A 16,342-nucleotide genomic window follows, 5' to 3' on the forward strand; every position below is an offset into this window, starting at 1 on the left:
AATTACCTACATCAACCAAAACCTTATCGTTTCTTTACTTCATATATAGGAATCATCAGACTGTACCTTTGCCATTCAGCAGTAAGTGGATTGCATGATATCTATCATTAGAAGAAATATGGAATTAACAGAAAAAAGGAAAGTTAAGTCTATCATTTTTCACGCTGTATTTGGTTATAAAATACACTCATTTTAAAATATGACTTCAATATGCATTGCCTGATATTTCTCCCACAGAAGGAAATTATATTGCTTCTTCAGTTCTTGGCATACTTTGCTTCCTTAAACTGAACTTATGAGAGGCATTGTAGTGCCAGTGCATTTATTTGACAAGCTAATTGAAATTGCACAATAAGTCAGTCTGATTTCCAAGGACAGAAAGGTTAATGGAGTGTGCTTCTTTATACATGTACAATAGCTTCAGTTTTCTTTACTAAAATGACTGTGATTTCCTATATTAGTAGCTGCATTATTCAAGCAGCAAAGATATATTTGAAAAACTAAATCATTATCAAATAAGCCCACTTTAGCATACCAGTTCACAAACTTGCTCTGAACACACATTGTCACGTCCTTGTCAAATAATACAAAGCGTGCTGTTCTTATTTTCCTTGTTAATAACTGCTGCAATTTCCATTTAAGTGTATTTAGTGGGAAAACACAACCAGAAAGCATTTCAGACAAGTGGTATTTAGTCTATTAAAGTACTAGCATAAAGAAGATATGGATAACTTTTGCTTCTTTTTTATATAATTCATTTTCTGTTGAAAATAAATGGAAAGAATATAAATGATAAACTTTCATATAAGAATAATTTTGAAAATCATGTAACCAGAAAGTAGACTTGGGTTAGAAAAGTACAATGTATAAGCATCAACCACATAGTAACTTTTTTTTTTTATAAATGCAGCTCCTTTTGTAATGTTAAAGTAAAAATGTGAAAACTTTAATATATAAAAGAACAAAATCTGACTGTTTCTATAATCAACTTAGTAATGTTTAATGTAAATTTACTTGTATTTGTTACATTGGCAAATTTTCCATCACTCTAGGTTTATAAAAATAGTTAAAATAAGGGGCTTAGATTGTTATATGGAAAACAGAAATGTTATACCTGTACAAATTACTGTAGTTTACTGTTGACTTTAAACTGTTAATCCCCCCAATAAAGAAAGAAAATAAAAAAATTAAATAAAATATAAAAAGTAGCTAAAATAATTTATACATGGGCAGAGTCTCTGGTGGCACATTTGACTAAGCACACATTACCATGCTCAAGGACTCAAGTTCAAGCCCCTGACCTCCACTTGCAGTGAGAAAGTTTGACCAATGTTGAAGCAGTGTTGTAGGTGTCTCTCTTTCCCCCCCCCAACCTCCCTCTTCCTTCTCAGTATTTCTTTTTATCGAGAGAGAGAGAATATTTACTAATTCACATAAAAGAAAGAATATAGTAAATCAAATTACTTAGCTTTTATCTTAGTTTGTAGAAAATATACTCATAGCTTGAAAATCTTTGATACATTTGCTGATTTAAAAAAAAAAATTTTTACTATATTTATTTATTGGATAGAGACAGTCAGAAATCAAGAGGGAAGGGGGTGATAGAGAGGGAGAGAGACAGAGAGACACCTACAGCTCTGCTTCACCACTCATGAAGCTTTCCCCCTGCAGGTGGGGACCAGGGGCTCGAACTAGGGTCCTTGCGCATTGTAATACATGAGCTCAACCAGGTGCACCACTGTCTGCCCCCTGCATTTGCTGATTATTAAGCAAGGCTTCAGTGACGAAGAGAAGATACTTCTAAAATATTGTATAAATTTCATATCTACAACCACTTTTATACTTGTAGCAGAATTACTAGCAATAGTTCTAGCAAACACAAAATTAATAACTTTAGTCCCTGGGTAGTTTTTTTGCATGAAATGATCCTATATTATATTGCAGATGTTGTGTCATACCTTGGGTATTTTCAGAAAGTAATGAGAAATGTCATTCAAAGATATTTGAAGAGCTAGAGATCAGAGAGCCAAAAACCCCTTGACGGCTCTTTGACTAAATGGGATATCAAATTGTCAAATGTTGCTATAAAGTACAATAGTAATCTAATTTACAGAAAAAAATACATTTGCATGATTCTCAAAAGGAATAATAGAGTTTATTATAATATCCTTAATAACAACTCAAACTCTACAGGAAAGGTAAAATTAATTTGGATTACATAGCCTTCCAAGTTACTGCTGAGTATGATCTCTCTTTTTTTTAAAGTTGTGGTTAAAAAATTCATGGAATAACTTTTTAAAATTGAAATGATCAGTAATGTTCTGTTAAGCTGAGAAACAGTCGTTTGACATAAACTGTTAATGAGAATTTTCCAGCAATAAGCATAGTTAGTCAAAAACAGCTCTACATTTCTTAATAGCTCCTAATGTGACAATAGCCAAAAAGATAAATGGTGTTTCCAAATAGTGATGCAGTGATGATCCAAGTGTTTAACTCCATGCTCTTATATTTATAAATAATTTATTCATTAGAAAAGTGGAAATGTCCCTTATGCTCTATTCAAACTTCAGATTGACTTGTTAGTCGACTTCCAAAAGCATTGTATTCATTCATTCAGCACATATTTTTGACATGCTAATAAGTCCGAGTCAACATTATAAATGCTTCACTTTCATGAAGAAAACAGAAACATTCTCTGTAAAATGTAAACTACATTTTTATCTTGAGCCAGACAATTAAAATAAGAAACACATAGCATAGTATAGTACTATAGAGGCTTGAATCACACATAAAAATTGAATTAGAAGCTTAGTAGCTAGGAGCTGGCAAACAACATGAAATAAGACACATTGTGAGGTGAACCTTCACTGAAAAAAATACTTGATCAAATATTTGTTTATTTTTATTTTATTTTTTATTATTTATAAAAAGGAAACACTGACAAAACCATAGGATAAGATGGGTACAGATTTGCACAATCCCACCACTAGAACTCCATATCCCACCCCCTCCCTTGATAGCTTTTCTGTTGTTTAACTCTCTGAGAGTATGGACCCAAAGTCATTGTGGTATGCAGAAGGTAGACAGTCTGGCTTCTGTAATTGCTTCCCCACTGAACATAGGCATTGACATGTAGATCCATACTCCCAGGCTGCCTCTCTCTTTCCCTAGTGGGGCGGGGTTCTGGGAAATCGGAGTTCCAGGACATATTGGTGTGGTTGTCTGTCCAGGGAAGTCTGGTTGGCATCATGCTACATTTCTGCAACCTGGTGGCTGAACAGAAAGTTAACATATAAAGCCAAACAAGTTATTGACTAATCGTGAACCTAAAGGCTAGAGTAGTGCAGATGAAGAGTTGGGGGGCTCTCCATTTTTTAGATAGCTAGTAGGCATATTTTAGTTATATTTCAAAGGGCTTGAAGCTATACTAGTTTTTTTGTTTGTTTGTTTTTTTGTCTTGAGGTGAAGAAGTAACTTATGGAACTATTAGTGAAAGAGCATTGCAAGTCAGAATGGAAAATGGAAACTCTAGTTGTCTAAAGATCATCAAGGACACGGAGTCTTCAGAATATGGAATGTTCATGGTGGAGGATTGACAATATCAGACAAAGGCAGAGAGATGAAAAGGAAAATGTGGCATCAGAAAACTGGATAGCCACATGTAGTAGAATGAAACTAAACTACCAGCTAATACCATGCACCAAAATTAACTTTCTTCTTCTAGCGTTTGCCCTTCTTCCGTAGCCAGTCAACAGCGTCAGGTTGAGCCTGATGTAAAGTTTCAAGACCTCCTTTGAATCTGGAGAGGTGGCAGTCATTGACTATGTGGGTCATAGTCTGTCTGTAGCCACAGGGGCAATTCGGGTCGTCTCTGGCTCCCCAGCGATGGAACATAGCGGCACACCGGCCATGGCCTGTTCGACAGCGATTGAGGAGGGCCCAATCATAACGTGGTAGGTCAAAGCCGGGTTGACGCTTGCAGGGGTCTGTGATGAGGTATTTGTTCTTTACCTCAGCTGACTGCCAAGTCTGTTTCCAAGAGTCTGGAACAGAGAAGTTCAGTGTAGGCATAGGGGACCAGATTGGGTGATGAGATGTCAAGCGTTGGACAGGGTGGGCGAAGATATCCGCGTATATTGGCAGGTCCGGTCGAGCGTAGACGTGGGAAATGAACTTAGATGATGCCGCATCCCGACGAATATCTGGTGGGGCGATGTTGCTAAGAACTGGCAGCCATGGAACCGGGGTGGAACGGATGGTTCCAGAAATGATCCTCATGGAGGAATATAATTTGGAATCGACCAAGTGGACATGGGGGCTATGGAACCATACTGGGGCACAGTATTCTGCAGTGGAATAGCATAATGCCAGAGATGATGATCGTAGTGTGGAAGCGCTCGCACCCCATGAGGAGCTGGCCAGACTTGCAATGATGTTATTCCTCACGCCTAACTTATAATGAATTAATTAGATATTAGACCAGGAACCATAAAATAAATAAAGAAACTTTATTGAGTAGAGGAAAGATTACAGAAACTTTATATAAATGCTATATTCTGGAACTCAATTTCATGGACTTGGTAAAATAAAGTAAGCAGATGGTATTTCATTAAAGTAAATATCTTCTACATATACAGGGAAACTTTCCCAAAGATAATAATGCAGCCAGGCAACTGGGGAAATATATTTGCATATCTCACATCTCACAGGATATTAATACTGAAAAATATAAATAAATAAAATATCTCAACAGTGAAACAGTGAACAATTCAACTTTAAAAATAGGCAAAAGATCAGAATAGAAAATTCTATAAAGGGAGTCAGGCTATAGCACAGCGGGTTAAGCGCAGGTGGCGCAAAGCACAAAGACCGGCATAAGGATCCCGGTTCGAGCCCCGGCTCCCCACCTGCAGGGGAGTCGCTTCACAGGCGGTGAAGCAGGTCTGCAGGTGTCTATCTTTCTCTCCTCCTCTCTGTCTTCCCCTCCTCTCTCCATTTCTCTCTGTCCTATCCAACAATGACAACAACAATAATAACTACAACAATAAAACAACAAGGGCAACAAAGGGAATAAATAAATAAAATTAAAAAAAAAAGAAAATTCTATAAAGACATTCTGATTGATCTGTTCTTTTGGGAGAGTGGAGTATTAAAATTTCCCAATTTGAGTTTGTTAATATTATTATACTTTCTCAGATATCTCAATAGCTGTTTTACATACTTTTCTGCCCCTCTATTTGTTACATATGTAGTAACTACTGTTATTTCATTTTTGTTGTTTGATCCCTTGAGTATTAAGTAATGCCCGCACCTGTCTTTTATTACCTTGGTTATTTTAAAATCTATTGTGTCTGTAAAGAATATGGGTGTTCTTGACCTGTGTGTGTGTGTGTCGCATTGGCAGCCACGATGATTTTCTATCCTTTTACTTTGAGCCTATTCTGTCCTGATAAGTCAAATGGGTTTCTTGGAGACAACATATGGTTGGATTGTATTTTCTGATCCCTACTCCTATCTTTTAAGGGATAAATTCGAATTCAAACTATTTACCTTAATTGAAATTACTGATTTAAGATATTTCAAAACAATTTTATGTCTTATTTGTTTTATGTGTGTGTTTATAATATTTATTATTATTATTTGTTATAAGTCCCTTTAGAACTTCTTGTAGCACAGGTTTGGTAATGATAGTTTCTTTCAGCTATTGCAAATCAAAAGAATGAAACTGGACCACCACATTTTATCATATGTGAAAGTTAATTCCAAATGGATCAAAGATTTAGAAGTTAAACAACAAACTCTCCAAATAATTAAAGGAAAACAGGCAGAAACTCTCTTTTAAAGTAATTTTAGAAAGGTCACTTTTTCTGGAAATCTGATGGTAATGCAGTGGGTTAGGCACAGGTGGCATAAAGCACAAGGACAGGCTTAAGGATTCTGCCTCAAGCCCCCGTCACAAGTGGTGAAGCAGGTCTACAGGTGTCTATCTCTCTCCCTTCTGTCTTCCCCTCCTCTCTCCATTTCTCTCTGTCCTATCCAACAACAATGACATAAATAACACCAATAATAATAACAACAATAAAAAACAAAGGCAACAAAAGGGAATAAATAAATATTTTAAAAAAGGCAGTTTTTGATCTGAGAGAGAAGAGGGAAAAAGGAAGGACATTTGGAAATAGTGATAGGTGTAGCAGCGAAGTAGAAAGGATTTGAAGGCAGGAATGTTGAAAAAATGTGGGGAAGATATAGATGGATAGACAAAGATCTACAGGTATACATAGTTAGAGAGAGAATCAGCCCCTACTTGATGACCTTGGGAGAAATACTGCAGCTTCTAGTGACGTGACGGAGATGGGACACAGAACTCCAGTGGTGAGAAATGTATGGAATTATACACCCATTATCTTACAGTTCTGTAAATCAACATTAAATCACAAATAAAATAGAAAGGAACAAAAAGGCACTTTTCTTTGTAGCATAAGGGATTTGTCTGTGATGCAGCTGAGAACAGGTTTAAATAATCAAAGCTTTATTATGGTGGTACAGTAGTATGAGACATAATATATTAGGTGCCACAAAATACGAAATTATAGGCAGGGGTAAATAAGCCAGTTGCATAATCCCATAAATTAGTTACCAAAAGTTCAGCCCCACAAAATAAACAATTACCTGAATAGTTTACCCATATGACTGTAGAAGAGTCTTAATGTTTATTGGCTAGCTGAGTCACAGGTGTTCAGTTTCCAGGAGAGGCAGCCATGGTGGGTACATCCAGACCCCTCAGCTAGGATCCCTCTGACCAGGAAAAGAAGCAAGAGCCAAAGAGGCTGGACTTCCAGTTGCCTGTGTTTAAATCCATTGGATCCACTCACAATCCATCACACATTTGCACAGATTATAGTATGGTCTGTTGTCAGGCTGACATCAGCCATGTGCTGTGTTCAACTTTCTATGGTCAGCAAGTACACTGTGTCACAACACTCTTCCTTGTGTGTTTTTGCAGCATCTTCTCCAGTTCAAATCTATTAGCAAGAAAAACAAAGCAAAAATAGATCAATAGGACTACATCAAACTGAAGAGCTTTTGCATGATAAAAAAATAACTACCATAACAAAGAGACCCCTCTTGGGAGTGGGAGAAAATCTTTATGAGTCATACATGGGTCAGAGGACTGACTCAAAATACACAATGAACTCAACAAACTCAACAATAAAAAGACAAAGAAGCCCATCGAAAAATTGGGGGAGGATATAAGTACACATTTCTCCAAAGAAGAGGTCTAAAGAGTCAACAAACATCAAATAAAATTTCAAAGTCATTGGTCATCAAAGAAATGCACATAAAAACAACGAGAGATACCACTTTACGCCTGTGAAAATTTTAGATAGCAACAGGAACTATTAGAGAGGCTCTAGTGGGAAAAAGATTCTCCTGCATTGCTGGTGGGAAAGTAAATTAGTCAAACCCATATGGAAACCAGTCTGGAGTTTCATCAGAACTCTAGACATTGGGCAATCTTGCTCCTAAGGATTGACCCAGGGAAGACATAAACACATATCCAAAAAAAACACCTATGTACTTCAGTGTTGACAGCAGCACAGTTAGCTATAGCCCAGACTTTGAAACAGCACAGATGCCAAGGACAGATGACTGCTTAAAAATGAGGTGGTTTATATACACAAGTTTGCAGCTGTTAAAATGGAGTTCTATGCAGCTGTTAAAAATAATGAGGTCATCTTCATTGCAATATAGTGGTCAGACTTGGAGGGTATTATGTTGAGTGATTCTATCCTGAGAGGGGAATAAACGATACTGAAAGATCTCATTAATAGGTAGAAATTAAGAACTAAGAACATTAAGAGAAAGAATAAGATGAAATTTGGAATGGTGGCATATTGCACCAAAGCAGAGGACCTTGGAGAAGGAGAGGAGGGGCAAGATAAAGGGACATTGAGGCCCTGTTGATTGTCTTATACAGTAAACAAGGGGAAATGAGATCTTGTGCCTATGTAGTAAATAACTACACTCTAAACCACTAACCCCCAATAAAATGAATACAAATTAAAGTGTTCAAGTGGACCACAGAAATGTGTTCCATATTGCTTATCAGATAAATGCATATTACGACCACAATGAGATATCACCTCATACCTGTTTGAAAAATCTACATCAGCAAAACAGAAAAAGACATGTGTTATGCAAAGATGCAGAGAAAAAGGAAATTGGCTGCCCTTTTGGTGAGAATGAAAACTAAAGCAGAATTCAAGGGCAAACAGCTTGGAGAATACTTCAGTAAACATGGGACATATTATATGATGTAGCAATACCACATTTAGACATATATCCAAAGGACACAAAAACACTAGTTCAAAAAAATGTATGTACCACTGTTTTCCTAGCTGTATTATTTACAATAAAATTATGGTAAAACCCTAAGTGCTCAACAACAGATGACTGGATAAGAAAGCTATGGGATATATATTCATTCAATGCAACTCTACAGAAAGAAAAATATCTGTTGGAGAAAAGTGTATGGAACTGGAGGTGGTTATGCTAAGTGAAATAAAGTAGTAAAAAAAAACAACTGGATGTTTTTGCTTCCATGTGGAATATAGATTATTAAAGTATAGGCATTTTCAAAATTGATAAGCAAATTTTCCTTTGGATTTTGTGAGAACTAAAGTGCTTATGGGTCAGTGAAGGCATAAAATGTGATGAGGTGCATGATAATTTACAAAGTGGTTAAAATTTAAGTGTGAGGGAATCAGGTGGTATTGCAGTGGGTTAAACATTCGTGGAGCAAAGTGCAAGGACTGGCATGGGGATCCCGGTTCAAACCCCCGGCTCCCTACCTGCAGGGGCTTCACTTCACGGGAAGTGAAGCGGGTCTGCAGGTGTCTATCTTTCTCTCCCCCTCTCTTTCTTCCTCTCCTCTCACCATTTCTCTCTGTACTATCTAACGACGACATCAACGACAACAATAATGACTGCAACAGCAGGACAACAGGGGCAACAAAAGGGAATAATAATAATTAAAAAAAAAAACTCAAGTGTGGGTTTGAATCCTGAGATGTTCTAATTAGGTAATTGACTAACAGGTCAATTAATTATGTAATAAATAACAGGTGTTATTTATTTATTTTTTTAAAAGACTTTTAGAACTTCTGGAGGTTATAAGGTAGCAGCAGCTGCATTTTGCTCTATCTGATCTACTAGGAAAACCAGCAAGCATTACTTGAAAATGCAACAACATGCAACCAGGATCTCTTCATAAACAAGCCACAGGTGAGTATAAACACGTGTGACTTGTGGAAAGAAAAGGGGTGAAGGAGCAATTCCCAGCTCTAAAAGCTCTTACTCAGGAAAGGCTGGCACCAGACTGAGAGTTTGGCCGCTGAGGCACACTACTTCCAGTTCAGAGTTAAAGAAACAGACTGTTAAAAGGGGGTGGGGAGTGCAATAGATACCATAATGGTTACACAGAAAAGACTCATGCCTGAGGCTCTGAATTCTCGGGTGCAATTTCCTGAACCACCATGAACCAGAGCTGATCAGTGCTCTGGAATAAAAAATTACTTGACATCAAGGTAACAGAACTGCCCTGGAGGGAGAGGGTGACTCAGGATAATATATCCCCTACGCCACCAAGATATATAAGCAGGCATATCAAACACCTTAGCTACAGCACCTCCTGCTGGCAAAACAACAGAAACCATATTAAATGAGGAAACTGAAAAATACATGGAAATGACAGAAACCCCAGATGACCAGACACAAATCTAGAAGTAATAACAGAGATAGAGTTCAGAAAATGCATTATGAAATCATTCAAGATACTAATGTTAAGTTTCAAAAACCCAATGATCATTTTACCAAAGAATTACAAAAAAAGAAAGAGAACAGAAAGGAAAAAAAAAAAGAAAAAAAATACACAAACAGAATTATAGGGCCTAAAGGATACTTGATTAGGTGCATATGTTAAAAAGTCTTTTAGAGATGTTGTTTTAGGGAGACTATATGTTTGCATTCAGAATTCATTTGACTATTGCAGGCCCAATGTATATTATGACAAACAGAACAATAGCATTGTGAAGATACACATATTCTGAATTTTGGAATTGCATATATGCTAACTTTTCAGTAGTTACTTGAATTAAGATTTTTTTTTTCTCCTTTATTTTTAGGACAGAGCGACATTGAGGAGGGAGAGGAGGTAGGGAAGAGAGAGAAAGAGAAAATCCAGGTGCTCTACTTAACTGCTCATGAAGCTTCTGAATTAAGGATGTTTGCGACCAGGAAATCACTCTGAATTATTCAACTGAAGCCAGTGAATCAGCAGGGAGAAATCTCCAGTAGAAGAGTCCATCTTAAAGTAATGTAGTATTTCACCAATTCACCAAAGCAAATAACTCTGGGAAGGGAGGAAATGGGGAAATTGGTAAAGACATGGGGGTTCTGGAACATGAGGGTGGAAAAAGACATAAATGGGGTGAGAGTATTTTGCAGACATCTATCATAGTGAGATAGGAAATTGTTCTCAGGAGTCAACAGCTGTTCTATAAAACATTAACTCCCTAATGAAATTATAAAATAAAAAAGAACCAGTTATTTGTGACTTTTAAGATGACCATGAACCAACATATATATGTATATATGGATATACATTTAAGCATTCAAATTTGTCACACTAACAATATAAAGCTAATACATAAATGTAAAAAATAGATAACAAAGAAGAAGTCAATTTCTATTGTTCTAAGAGACTAATCTTAGGGAAAGATAGGATCTGTGGTCAAAATCTGTTCTACAGACATCTTAGAGAATATATCATAGAAAAAAAAAAAAAAACACAGACCCCTGGATATTTATCCGCTAATAAGATTTCTAGTCATTTAGCTGGAAACACTGCTTACGATTCTCCATTGCTTATAGTAATATGTGAGAGCAATGAGGTGAAAAAGAAAGATTATTAAAATAATAACCATTTATAGCCCTGAAAATATTTTGTTTTTTCAGGTGGTAGAAGATGCATGCTAATGTTCTGAAGAAAGATCAAATCCATGACACTGCTAAGAAAACATAAACCAAAGATAAAGCTGAAGGTCTGACTGAAAATCTTTGTTGAGAGCTTAGAAAGATCAAAGGTTATATCAGACAAAAGACCCTATAAAGAGATGAGCCATTTGCCTTATATATCCCTTCAATCAAACGTTAGAGCTTTAAAGAAGCTGAAGGTCATTGTCCTTCAGCCTTTCTGGATGAAATACAAGATAGGAAACACTTATCTCTAAGAGATTATAAATGTGGCTTTTATCTAATGGTAGAGACCTCAACTTTTAAAGATTCACAACTTTCATAAAATAATTCTGTATTCAGGATCATTACAAACTTTAACTAAAAAGGTCAGAGAAAGCACACAATTAAAAGAGGACTTTTGACCCAAGAAATTTTATTGACAGCAAACAGATCAAGAAGCAACAGGTTGCTATCTTTCATGAAGATGCAAAGTACACACTGCAGGGAACTAAAAACAATTATTTCTTCACCTTGGAAACTAACCATGTAATGTATAACATTTATTTCACTGAACTAAAAAAAATAATGGAATAAAAGAAAGAGTAAATTAATGAAAAAATACAGAGTGCAACTAATTAACTATGGTCCGTTGAAGACTAATGGGGGGAGGGGGCTGGGTGGCATTCAAAATAGTCAAACCTTGGAAGCAATACATAATTCTGATGACAGATATGTGGCTAAGAAAATCATGAATATATATATATATATATATATATATATATATATATATTTTTTTTTTTTTTTTTTTTCCTCCCAGAGACTGCTCAGCTCTTACTTATCTCAGTGCAGGGGGTTGAACCTGGGACTTTGCATAACCATGATGCTATCTACCCCTGCCTTATATATCTGTATCTAAATAGATGATATGTTTATGGATAGTATTCAGCTATTGCAAATGATGAAATTATCTACTTGGTTTATCATGGATGGAAATTGAAGGCACCATGCTAAGTGTGAGGTAAGCCAAAAAGAAAGGGACAAATACTGAATGATCTCACTTGTAGGTGGGACATAAGAAATTAGCACAGTGGGAAAACGTAAAGTGAAACTTGGACTGGGCGGGTTGTATTGCATCAAAACAAATGACCCTGGAGAAGGTAACAGAAGAGAGCTATGGGGCTCTGTTGCCTAATGATGGAAAAAAAGACTGAAGTTGTGGGTGAGAGTGTTCTGTAAAGCACTGACATGGGGAGGTGACTAATTGCACTCACATGTAAACAGCTTTACCCATTAACCTCCCAATAAAAGTGAAAAAATAGTGGGCTGGAGCCACATGGTGTTGCACCTGGTTGGCCATACATGTGCAAAGACCTGGGTTCAAGCCCCTGGCCAAACCGGCAAGGGGAAAACTTTCCAAGTGGTGAAGCAATGTTGCAAGTATCTCTGTTTCTTTCCCTCTCTATCATCCCTTTTCCCTCTCAATTTCTGGCTGTCTCTATCCAATAAATAAGTAAATAAATAAAGATAACTTTTTTAAGTAGTAGACTGGGGAGATAACATAATGGTTATGCAAAAACCCTTTCATGCCTGAGGTACCTAGAGTCCCAGGCTCAATCCCCAGCACCACCATTAGCCAGAGCTGAGCAGTGTTCTGGTTAAAAGGGAAAAAAAAAAAGTGACAAAATAAAGAAATTTTGGGGGAATCTATGCAGTGCACTGTAATGGGAAAAAGATGTCAGAAGGTGGTGACTGTAATGTTACTACACCTATCACAGGAAGATAAGGAACTTCCCACACATGGCAGTGGTTGTTTGTGCACCATAATTTCCCCCAATAAAATGAATTCAAAGTAAGAATAATAAAAATAAATTTGATTTTGTATCAATGCCAACAGTTTCCCTCATTTGAAGAGGTTATTTAAGCTAATTATAGCAATGTAAATTCACTACATAAGGTTACTATTACTTGTTGCTTAAATTTTTAGTCAAAAAGTCAAAAAGAATTGTACTAGAATATTTACAGTTAAGGAAATATGCCCAGAAAGCATCCTCGACATCAGACGTGATTTAGACACAAAATTGCGGTATGTTCATTGATGATATAATGTAAGATTTTAGGAGAATCCTATAAGAAGCGATGTTTTCCTTGTAGAATTAAAATGAGTAATTAAAGGGCAGTCAGAACTGGGATAACCGATCACAGTGATCTTTGTGCCTTTGTCTGAGATAATTATAGAGCCCATTCTCATAGTTCACCAGGGATTATCAAAGTGTCAAGCAGCATATGGCTAAATATCATGCACTCTGTCTTTCTTTTGTCCACTTCTACTCCACAATCTCTGTTCCCCTTCTAAGACTCTCTTTCACACAGCAGCAGGCTAACCTGGTTTGAGCAAACTAAGAAAACAGAACTGACACTTAAAAACTGAGATGGTAAGAAACTTAGGTCAGCCACAAACAGGTGAGTAAATTTAGAAGATTCTACAGTCACACTTATGGGTTGAAATGGCCCGTGCCACAGCTACGAATCTGATTATATCTTAAATCCTGAAATAGTAGGTTGTACTTTTCTGAACTGAAACCATCCATTTCAGTCCTTGCTCGATTGCTGATTTTCAAAACTCTGGGAGATAATAAACATTTGCTGTTTCAAACTACAAAGTCATAGAGTAATTTGATATGCAGCAATGAATAATTTACTTGGCTTTGATTTTTTTAAACTGCCGTTTTCAAAACAGCAATTACCACTTTTAGAGAGAGGTGTTCTCAAACTTATAGAAAATGTGCAGACTCAGAATATTTTTTCAGACGATAACAGGAAATATTCAAATAAAAATGTAAGATGGATAAAATACAAATTACAACTATTCAAGACAAAACTCAGTCAAACATAAAGTCTATTAAAAGTAGATCAGTAAAAAATTATTCTGAATAGAACTGAATGTTTTGTTTCTACTTTTTTATTAGCAATCATTTGTTTTGTACTGCTGATTTATCTACCTCTAACTGTGAATTAAAAACTAAATAATATCAAACTGCTGAGTAGATGAAACATTAATGTGACACTTTTCTGCCCTTTCTTCACAGGAAAGTGGTAAAGCCCATTTTTAAGACCTGCATTCATTTTTTTATTCATAGCTTGAATTTAAAGAAAAGCTAAGGCAATTGCACAGGAAATAAAAAAAATAATAATAATAAATTAACTTTTATTAATTAAAATTTCAGTCTGAAACACATATACAAATGTGTGTTTTATCATAATGTATTGCTAAATTATCATAAAATTTAATAAAATTAGACTGTCAATTTTAAAAACATGCTTTTCTGGGAGTTGGGCGGTAGCACAGAAGGTTACAATAAATAAATAAAATGTATTAAACTCTCACATATTTTTTAATTATAGTCTATTCAATAATATAAAACAAGAGATCCTGATACACTCAACATTATTTTGAAAGATTAGATTAAATGAAAGAAAGCAAACTTTATATAAAGTTGCAAAAGAACAAGCTAACAGCACAAAAGTACTAGTTATCTGTAGTTTACATGGGATGTGACCAATTCTAACATGCAGGTGCAAACTTCAGGAGTGCTCAATAATCATAGTATGCAGTACTTAATATAGCATGTACTTTATAGATAGAAGCCAAAGCATGGAATCAACCCAAATGCCCATTCACAAATGACTGAATAAAGAATCTTTACAGTGGAAAAGCAATTACAGAAGTCAGTCCTCCTACTTTCTGAACCTCATAAAGATCTTTGGTCCATACTCCCAGAGGGATAAAGAATAGGGAACCTTCCAATGGAGAAGAGGAAATATGGAACTCTGGTGATGGTAACTGGATGGGATTGTACCCCTCTTATCCCACAATCTTGTCAATTATTATTAAATAACTAATAAAATATATTTAAAATAAAAATAGAGAAAATATGACTGAAAACATGACTCTGTGTGACATAAACACAGAAATATTATTTGGCAAAAATAATATTTGGTGATATCAAATATTTGGAATAAAACAGACGGAGTCCAACAGGATTATGCTAAATTGTAACTACTTTGTCTCCAGACGTTGTTTTGCTTACTTAGACTTCTAAATGTAGTTTATTCATTTACTTACTATTTTTAAATGTTTTTAAAAATATTTTTTTAATTTATTACTGGATGGGGACAGAGAGAAATTGAGAGGGGCGGAAGAGATAGACAGGGAAAGAGAGAGACATTTGCAGCCCTACTTCACCACTTGTGAAGTGCAAGTAGAGACCAGGGGCTTGAACCTAAGTCCTTGTGCACTGTGGTGTGTTCACTTAAACATGTACACCACTGCCTGCCCCCCATAGGTATTTATTGTATAGACACAGAAATAAATCAAGAGGGAAGTTTAAAAGAAAGGGGGAGAGTAAAAGAGAGACCTATGTCATTGTTTCTCCCCTTTTGAAGCTTTTCCTTATAGGTGGGGACTAGTGGCCTGAACCCTGGTCTCTGCACATTGTAACATAAGCATTTGAGCATGTGTACTATTACTCAGTTCCTTCTCATTTAGACTTTACTAAGGCATCTTAGACAAGAATAATGAGCACTATTATTTCCATCAGATGAATAAATGAAAAATAATAATGCTATGGAGAATTTGAACATTAACATTAATTTTTCACTATATCAATATCCGTTTCACTCTTACATGGAAACCAAGGGAAATGTATGGCCTAACTGAAGTCTTTATTCAATATGTAAATGCTATGATGCCTATGCCATCATTGAGACAATATATGATGTATTTTAAAATTATTCTTATCACAATCCTTATAATGGTCTTAGATTTAAAGAGATAGGATCTAAGTATCTCAGATTTTAAATTAGCTGTAAGTACTAATTTTTGAACAGTGCCAGAAGTATTAGGCTAAGATATGTATTTAAATATTTCAGAATTTTGTTAAAAAATTCATCTACCAAAGCAGAAATTTGTTTTTAAAGGAATGTTCACTGTGTGGCCCACTTTTAGTGTACCAATATGAAGATTACACAGATCAGTCTCACTGAAATTAATGCTTCAGAAAACTAGATACAGTAGAACAATCAGGTGGTTGAAATGCTCGACTTGGCTAAAATCCTGAATGATTCATAGCTAATTTGCCATTGCAAACTAAATGATATGATCCAAAGATAGATAGATGATGACAAGTAAAATGTTAATAAAAAATTCTTAGGTTTTTGCTGTAACTCTAGTGAACATGTAGAAAGAAGTCTCTATAAATTAGATAAGCTTTTATTTGAAGGAATACTGTTTTTTTCTCATATCTAGTGGAGGATAAGGCCATATATT

The sequence above is a fragment of the Erinaceus europaeus genome, chromosome 14 (genome assembly GCF_950295315.1).
Source record: "Erinaceus europaeus chromosome 14, mEriEur2.1, whole genome shotgun sequence".
Lineage (NCBI taxonomy): Eukaryota > Metazoa > Chordata > Mammalia > Eulipotyphla > Erinaceidae > Erinaceus > Erinaceus europaeus.